At 39.2% G+C, this 9,212-nt stretch overlaps 1 pseudogene; it reads right to left on the reverse strand.

Annotated features, from left to right (window-relative positions):
- Positions 1-826: 826 nt before the first annotated feature.
- Positions 827-976, reverse strand: LOC122892748 (annotated as a pseudogene).
- Between the last annotated feature and the right edge of the window lie 8,236 nt (positions 977-9,212).

Consider the following 9,212-nt stretch of genomic DNA (forward strand, 5'->3'; position numbering starts at 1 on the left):
AAGCTGAAGAGAGCCAAGAATAACTGTTTTGTCCATAGACTCACAAATTCATTTTGAGCGTGCAATTTCCATCCTATAGAAGCAATTCTTCCAAACCTCATAAGCTACTGTCCTGTATGATGAATTTTGCATCTATTTGGTAAATTCATTTCAGCATTCCCAGCTACCCGTGTCTTCAGTCAGCCTTTGGACTAGTAGTAATATCTCATTGTTTATCTAACAAGTTAGTAGGTTAAATGAGCTAATGAGTTAAATGAAATCTTTAACATGTGTTTCTTTTATACCCATGTGGGAATAATTTTACACCCACAGAAAATTGTATTTTAGCATCATTTTCCCCTTTGTCATATAAGTCAGCAGCCTCGGTGACCTCAACTCCCAAATTCAGTGAGTCACCAAAGCCAAACAAATCCACATTTATAGTACCTTCAGATACACTGCTGGCCTCTCTCCAGTATCCATTTCCACCACCATATTATTAATTCTAGCCTTCATCTTCTCTATTTAACAATGTCTATTTCCCCAACTCCAAACTTTCTCTTAAACACCTAAATTTCTTGGGGCACCTGCGTGGCTCAGTCAGTTAAACATCTGACTTTTGGTTTAGGCTCAGATCATGATCTCCCAGTTATGAGATTGAGCCCTAAGTAAGACCCCACCCTCAGGGCAAAGCCTGCTTCAGATTCTCTCTCCCTACCCTCTACCCCTCTCCCTGCTCTTTCTCTAAAATAAATAAATAAAATCCTTAAAATCTAAATTTCTCACAACCACTGGAGTGATCAATTTCTTTATTTTTAAATAGGCTCCACACCGGGCTTGACCTCACAACCCTGAGATGAAGACCTGAGCTGGAATCAAGAGTCGGTTGCTTCACTGACTGAGCCACCCAGGTGCCCCTAGAGTGATCAATTTCAATTAGCAATAATCGCGCCTCGGATAAACCTCATTGGCTATGATACTGCCACTGCACAAAGCTAGAGTGATCAATTTAATACACAATTTATAGGTGCCTGGATGGCTCAATCAGTGAAGCAGCTGACTCTTCATTTTTGGCTCAGGTCCTAATCTCAGGGTCCTTGGATCAAGCCCCAGGTCAGGCTCTGTGTTCAGTGGGGAGTCTGCTCCCCTCCCCCCAACTTGTGCCCTCTCTCTCTCAAACAAATAAAATCGTTTTTAAAAATACACCAATTAGTTTCTACTACTTTGATACTTAAAACTCTTCATTGTTTCCCCACTTCTCCAAAGCAAGTAAGGTTCCAAGCAAGGGTCACAAAGCTTTCCCTAATTTGCTCTTTGCTTCCCTCTAGAGCTCCTTCTCTCCTGAGACCAACAACACTGAATTACTTTCATTTCTCTAGAAACTCACCCCTAAGCAACCCGCCACACTGCCCCCGTATACAACTTCTACCATCCTCTATTTAAAGAAACTGTTTTGTTTGTCTAGATCACCTATGAGACTGTAAACATCAAAAATCAATACTTAAATATATATTTGTATACATCTTCTGTTGTTGTGTAGTAAATTGCCACAAACTTAGCAGCTTAAAATGACTTTTTTTTTTTTCTCACAGTTTCTGTGGGCCAGGTGTCCCAGCTTGACTTAACTAGATCCTCCGCTGATGGGCGTATAAGGCTGCAATCATGTAAGCCATAAGCCATGTCCCCTTATATTGTTGACAGAACTCATTCCCTAGGATTCCTGGCAGCTTGCTTCTTCAAAGCCAGCAAGGGAGGGAGAGCTGCATGGACTCGTCTAGCTAGATGTAGTATCATATACATGAGTGAAATAATCACCATATCCTACTGGTTTGAAGCAAGTCCTTTTAAGGAAACTGATTTTTCTAGGACAATTTTTGGTTGAAGATTATCCAAGGGAAGGGCAGGTGGTAGGAGTGAAGGGTCCGAAAATGACTTGGACTTTTGTTTGTTTCTAGACACTTTCTTCACTACTCTGTCCCAAGGCTATTACTCAGCACCTAACAGAAATTTTCACTGAGGGAGTGAGGCCCCTTCTTTATGAGAAGGGTCTGTGTGTTTTGATGTAGCAGCTGGCCAGCATTACTGGCTGCACCCCCCAGAAGACTCACTGCAATCTGTCATACCAGTAGTTTAATGGAGAGGTAGGGGGGTGAGGGAACTTGCTACTATTCCTCCTTCATCTGCCTCATCAGCGGGTCCATCAAAGTGCCAAGTGGAGTTCAAGCATACTCTCACAGTCCTTCCACATTCCACTGCCTGCCTATTTCAAAGAAAGTCTTGTTGAAATACTCCCTTAGGGCATGCAAACTTTTTTTGCATCTTCTACTCTTAGCTACCTGCCTCAACGTGGCTGTGTTGAGAAGCCCTTCTTTACAGGTAATAACTGAGTTCAAGCATTAAAGCAGCATAGAGATGCCTTTACTCTGCTTTCTTTAACTGGAAGTCATCCCAAATATTTTCCTGAACACATGCTGCTATGCTGATTAATATGCAACGAACTCTTCTCCTTCTCACAGTCTTTTCCAGATCGGCTCCCCACCCATTAGCCACATCTCTCTTCACAGCCCCAAACCAATCCTTGCTCTGACACAAAATTTAATTTAATTTATACATTGATAGCTCACTTCCATTTTTAATAGATACTTGAACTGCTTGCCACTGCCTGGATGTCTGATGCTATTCCCACTTCACTGCCCACATATTGTTTCTGCCTAGAATGTCTTTCTCCTGTCTCTCCAAACTGACCACAAGACTTGACTCAAGGGTTACCATCCCTGGGAATTCCTTTTTATACTCCCTCAACTTAGGTGAATAAATCTCAAAAATAATATTCTCTTAAGGTAATTAATAACTTATGAATGTGTCTTCCCAAACACAAAATAAGCTCCTTGAGGGAGGGGATTCCTCTAGTATTCTATCAGCAGCGGCTACAATAGCGTCTGCACATAAATGTTAGTAGTAAGAAATTGTTGAATTATTCTCTTCATTGAAAACACTTACTCGGCACAAAGACAGATTTTTTTTTTTTTTTTTTTTTTAGGGTACACTAGTAGAGACCTCACTCCAGATCGCCATCAGATTATTCAAATTAACAATTTACCGAAAGTGTTGTCACTCATCCATAGTTTATTCAGAAGGATATTGTGGGACTTTGCTAAATAATTTGACAAAATGAAGAGTTATCTGAGCCATCTCTGGTTAACCGTATCAGTAAGGAAATTAAGTTAATTTGGAATGAGTTTTCACATTGCATCCAAACTGAGTCGCATGTAAAAGTTGCCATGTGATAGCTTTCTCTGCCTAGCGTCACTTTTTACCTTCTTCTGGGAATAGCCCCCCTCTTCTTTGGTAATAAGTTCTCTTCTCTACCCCAAGCAGTTGTTCTGGTGGAGACAGCCAATTCTACTCTGCCCCTTCCACATACTTGTCCTGTGATGGGTCCATGTCACCAGACAGAACAATCTTAATGGCCAATCCTATGATATGACAGCGGGATCACTCACCAGTCTTCCCCAGGATTCTTTGGCAGGAAATGACTGAAATAAGGCTGTCCTTCTGGCCATGTGGAGAAGCCCAAGAAGATGAAGCCTGCAGGCAGAAAGAAAATGAGAACAATTGGGGCACCTGCATGCTTAGTTTTTAAGCATCTATCTGTCTTTGGCTCGGGTCATGATCTTGGGGTCCTGGGATGGGCCTCCCTACTCAGCAGAGAGTCTGTTTCTCCCTCTCCCTCCTCCCTTTCCCATCACTCTTGCTCTCTCTCACTCTCAAATGAACAAAATCTTAAAAAAAAAAAAAAAAAGAATAGAAAAGAAAATGAGAACAACAATGAAAGTAACATTTCAGTTTTCACTTTTCGTTGTTACAATCCAGGTCATTGTCCTAGTTCCAGCAAGCTTTCCTTTCTTCCTGTGAGCCAGCCTCTGTCCCTCTTAAGAAAAAGAAAAAGAAATCCATGTTTTGCTCGGGTTAGTACATGCTGGATTTCTGTCATTAGCAATTAAAAATTTCCCGGAAGGGCTTTGTCAGGAAGCAGCAGAATCATTTTCTCAGATTGCTCTTCTTCAGCCTGCCCTGGTACTGCCCTTCTCCATTTCAACTCCATAGAAATCATCTCTAACGGACTGAAGTCTTCTTAAGCAGAGATTCACATTTTCAAGTTTGAGGAATATAGATCAAGATCAAAATATGTAAAGTGACTTTAAAAGTGAACAGAGGTACTCCAAATCAATGAAAAATCTTTACATATTAGCAAATAAGGTTAAGAATTAAGATTTATAGTACAAATAGTGCCTTCGTCTTACCAAATTATTATCATTAACAGATGGTTTCTTTGAGTAATGGGTGTCTGTAGATGTATTTAAAATGTAATTTAGCTAATTCAAAGTTTCAGAAATATTTGAATATATTAAATAAGGACAGAAGGGTGCACCTGGGTACCTCAGTCAGTTGAGTGTCCCACGTTTGGTTTTGGCTCAGGTCATGATCTCAGGGTTATGAGATCAAGCCCCGCCTCAAGCTCATGCTCACCAAGGCATCTGCTTGAGATTCACTCTCCCCCACTCTCTCTGCCCCACCCCCCACCTCTCCCTCTCTTCAAAAAAATAAAATAGAAAGCACAGAACAATACTCACAAATTGGAGATAAGAACATTTGCCTTTCCTTATATCACTCATGGGTAAAACAACATTTTATAGATTCTAAACTCTCTAATCATGATCATACAGCAAGAAGTAAAACAAAAACAGAAATATCACACGGTCAGATTTATTTAAGTCATAATATAATTTCATGGTGAAACAAATATTTCAGGTCAAAAAAATTCAATATTTCCAAATGTCATAGTCTACATAAAAATTTAATCTTGTAGAATTTATAAAACAATGTTCTCAATATGTGGCAAAACTGAACATCTTGTTTCAAAATGTACTCTTATTTATAAGCTACCTACTTACATAGTTTTTCTCATTATTAGTGACAGTTTAAAAGCACAAATTAGAGTGCATTCAAAATGTGGTTAAAGCATATGAAGAAGTTAAATAGAAAGAAAAGTACATCCTTCCACTAAATAAAAATGAAATATAAAGATAAAACAGAAACAACTCTTTTGGAAAGGAATGTTAAAATGTATTTCTATAAGAATATTTTAAAAATTCTTAGCACTAATACATAGCACTGAAAATTAATTATTAATTAATATTTTAGCATAGTACGTAGGCAACTGCACAAGTTTGAAAATCTGAGTTATAAGGTAACATTCACACAAACTGTTTTTCTTTGACATCAGATTTTTAAAAATATTTTATTTATTTATTTGACAGAGAGAGAGATCACAAGTAGGCAGAGCAGCAGGCAGAGAGAGAGGGAAGCAGGTTCCCCGCTAAGCAGAGAGAGCCTGATGCAGGGCTCGATTCCAGGACCCCAGGACCATGACCTGATACAGATGCAGAGGCCTTAACCCACTAAGTCACCTAGGCGCCCCTCTTTGACAGCAGATTAAAGCTAATCTCATTTTAAGAACATGATCAATAAAAAACCCTAATAACGTTATCTCAATTTATTTTTACTTATCTCAACCTTATCTCAATTTATAAAGTAATACTTTAGAAAGGAAATTTTAATATCAAGAATCTGTTGAAGGTTGATTTAAATGCTAGACAGGTGGACTAGAACTTGATCGCTATTTTCAAGCTATTACAATATGCAAATCATCAGAACAGACTCTGTGAAAGGAACCAGAGCCTTACATTGTACAGCATCTTTTTTCACAGAAAGCAGACAGCTTGTAGTTCAAAAATTAAAAATGCTTCTTACAAAGACATGTCTAAAAAACAACAAAAGTGGGGCAAGTGGGTAGCTCAGTTGGTTAAACTACTGCCTTCTGCTCAGGTCATGATCCTGGAGTCCCAGGATCGAGTCCTGGGTCAGGCTCGCAGGGAGTCTGCTTCTCCCTCTGACCTTCTCCCCTCTCATGCTCTCTCTCACACTCTCTCTCTCTCAAATAAATAAATAAAATCTTCAAAACTAAATAAATAAAACAAAAACAACAAAAGTGAAAAGCAAGTTAAATGTAGATTTAAAACCATTCATTCCAATTAAGAGCGGTGTTGTGTACAACTATACCAGCTTATCATTTACATTCGAGTACACTTTTTATTTATGCCTTCGTGACAGCCTGATGAATAGAGCAAAGTGAACACCACCTATACAACAACTGCACAGGGTCAAATATTGAAGGGACTCCCATGTCTCCATAGACGACTGTATTCATGTGAGGCCCCCTTAAAGCTGAAAGATGTGGTACAACAGGAAACAATGTGTAAGCGATTCAGAGAGGTTCAGACCTGCAGGCCAGCCCCCTTGGGGGCCCTTTCTCAGTAAACACAACATTATCTTTACTTGAGGGAGGGGCACTTAGGTGCAAGTTTATGATGGGATCTTTTATACCTTACTGGTCACATGGTCAACCCAGGCCATGCAATGATCACACTAGGTGTAAACCATGAATTCATACTTCCATCAACAATAGATAAGCCAGCCTTGGTGCCTTCAGGGCTGTTTTGAGCATTAAACAGTATATTGTAAATCACTAACTACATATCTCATTTTTCTCTTGCCCAGGTATCCATGCCAGACTTCCAGACATTCCTGGACATAATCCTAGTCTCAGTCCAGCTACAAACTCAGTCAACCCCACACAACACACATAGAATTTTCTCACAGTACTCAGGATTACTCTCTTTTGAGCTTCGTTAACATGCATATCTTCAATTGTATCTCTTTTGATAGAGTTTTGAACAAACTGTGAGCTTTCCAAGTTTTAGAGTTGGCCCTTCAAACAAGATATTAAGGATTCAAATATAAGCATTTAAGGTAACATCAATCAATCAATCCTACTTGGAAAAAATCCAAGTCTTAGTAACTGGCACATTTTACAGGAAGTTCAAGAGTTACACAAACTAAAAGACGCATATGGGAATAGCTACGTGCTTAAAATAAAAAATAAAATAAAATACACAACTTGTTCTTAAATATATGAAAATCTAATATAGATATTTGTCTAAAAAAGAGGTTATACAAACCTTGCCAGCCACAAAAAGTGTAACTTTTATAATAATTTTCATAACTTCACCATCCCATGGCTTATACAATTTCTTCCTAAGCTGGCAATTTTTTCCAGTATTTGATTTTCATCTCTCTTCATCATTTATTTCTAACACATAATATACAAGACATACTTCAACAGATAAAAGGAAAAAAACATAAATCTCTGTTTAAAAATTTTGGTTATGAATAACCTGAATTGCTTTTCCTATCTTCTTGATTTTCTAAATTAATGTACATGCCCTATCCTTACAAAAAAAAAAAAACAGAAACAAAAACCAAAAAAAAAAAAAGAGAGAGCGAAAAAGAGAGAGAAGAAAAGAAAGCAAATCAGGGAGACAGTTGTGTAATACGCACTGTGCTGAACACACAGAGGTGAACTACTTGTTGATGAGTTTTTCTACCATATACTGTTACTGCAGATGAATCAAAACTGGCCATTGACTCACAGATCTGAGTTTTTCAATGCTATCAGACATGTCCCAAATATAGTGCTTCCTACACCTGCCCTGGAACAAGATGCAGGGCTCGCGAGCCATCCATGGAAGGAACCATGGGCTGAGGCAAATAATTCTGTGTGTTCCATCTTCCCAGTTCCATCCATCACAGTTTTAGACCAGTGAGGTCAAGCTTAACACAAAGAGAATTTAGACAAGCAATCATAAACAGGCACTCCAAAGCTGGGCGTATGAATAAGACAAAGAACAGTCTGACTCAGTAGCTACAAGTTAAAAAAAAAAAAAAAAAAAAAAAACATGAATCCTGGAGATCTGTAAAAAATGATGGTCAGGCCGCGGCTTCAGGCGGCACAGCTGGGCACTGCACAACTTCAAGGGGCACTATGCATGTAATATATGATATGAACAGAATCCCGCAGAGTGGGAGACAGAGCAGTCCCACTGGGCCCCACTAGTAAATTTCTGGGAATGGTCATGGGGCTTCTGTGGTTTTAAAAAGATGATTCTAGTACACAGTCAGAGTTGAGAACTACTGGTCTAAGCCATTTTCCCCCCTAAGCTAATTATATGCCTTTGAGACTCATGTTGAGACTATTATTGTTTTCAATATATGCCCGCTGAGCAGCTTCTTTCTTCTCCATTAATAACCCTAGGAATTTCTTTTTTTTTTTTAAATATGTCTAACAATAATCTTTCCTCTATAATATAAGAACACTTGCTTTTGTTCCTCCTTTCATTTACCTTCTTCCATTAGCCCCAAAGTTTGAAGAAGCTAGCTGAACCACATTCTTTATGTAATTATTTAATTTTAATTTAATAACAATATTAGTCATTATTACGTGATTTTTTTTTACATCGATGTGGATGCCATTTTTCTGGATATTCTGCACATTTCAACAATTGTGTTAGGAAACTAACACACTTGTAGAAAGAAAATTATCTTCTAGGCATTATGGGATCTGTGTATTTTTTTTATTTTTTTTAAAGATTTTATTTGTTTATTTGACAGAGATCACAAGTAGGCAAAGGGACAGGCAGGGGCGGGGGCGAGCAGGCTCCCTCATGTGCAGAGAGCCCGATGCGGGGCTCCATCCCAGGACCCTGGGATCATGGCCTGAGCCGAAGGCAGAGGCTTACCCCACTGAGCCACTCAGGTGCCCCTATTTTTTACGTTTTTAAATTAACATATAATGTATTATTTGCTTCAGGGGTACAGGTCTGTGAATCATCAGTCTTACACAATTCACAGTACCCACCATAGCACACATACCCTCCCCAATGTCCATCACCCAGCCACCCTATCCCTCTCCCCCCACCCCCCAGCAACCCTCAGTTTGTTTCTTGAGATTAAGGATCGTGTATTCTTAAAACAACTGCAACCTGATAAAGAAAAGGAAAAAAAAAAAAAAAGGAGGAAGTGGAGGGAAAGAAGGAAGAGAGGGAAAACTAACTATATGAGTTGCCAAAACATTTGTTAGTGGTTAATCCGGTGTTTGTTTCTTGGGTCTGCCCTCACAACGCTTCTTGGGGGACACGGTCTGTAGCCATATCATGTGTGGCTGTAGGAGCTGCTCAATGCAGGACCATTCTCCTGTCACTCCTCTACAATTTTTGGTTCCATAGGTCTGGGGTAGTACCTGAGAACTGGCCTATCTAGCAAGTTCTTGGACA

The sequence above is a fragment of the Neovison vison genome, chromosome 12 (assembly GCF_020171115.1).
Source record: "Neovison vison isolate M4711 chromosome 12, ASM_NN_V1, whole genome shotgun sequence".
Lineage (NCBI taxonomy): Eukaryota > Metazoa > Chordata > Mammalia > Carnivora > Mustelidae > Neogale > Neogale vison.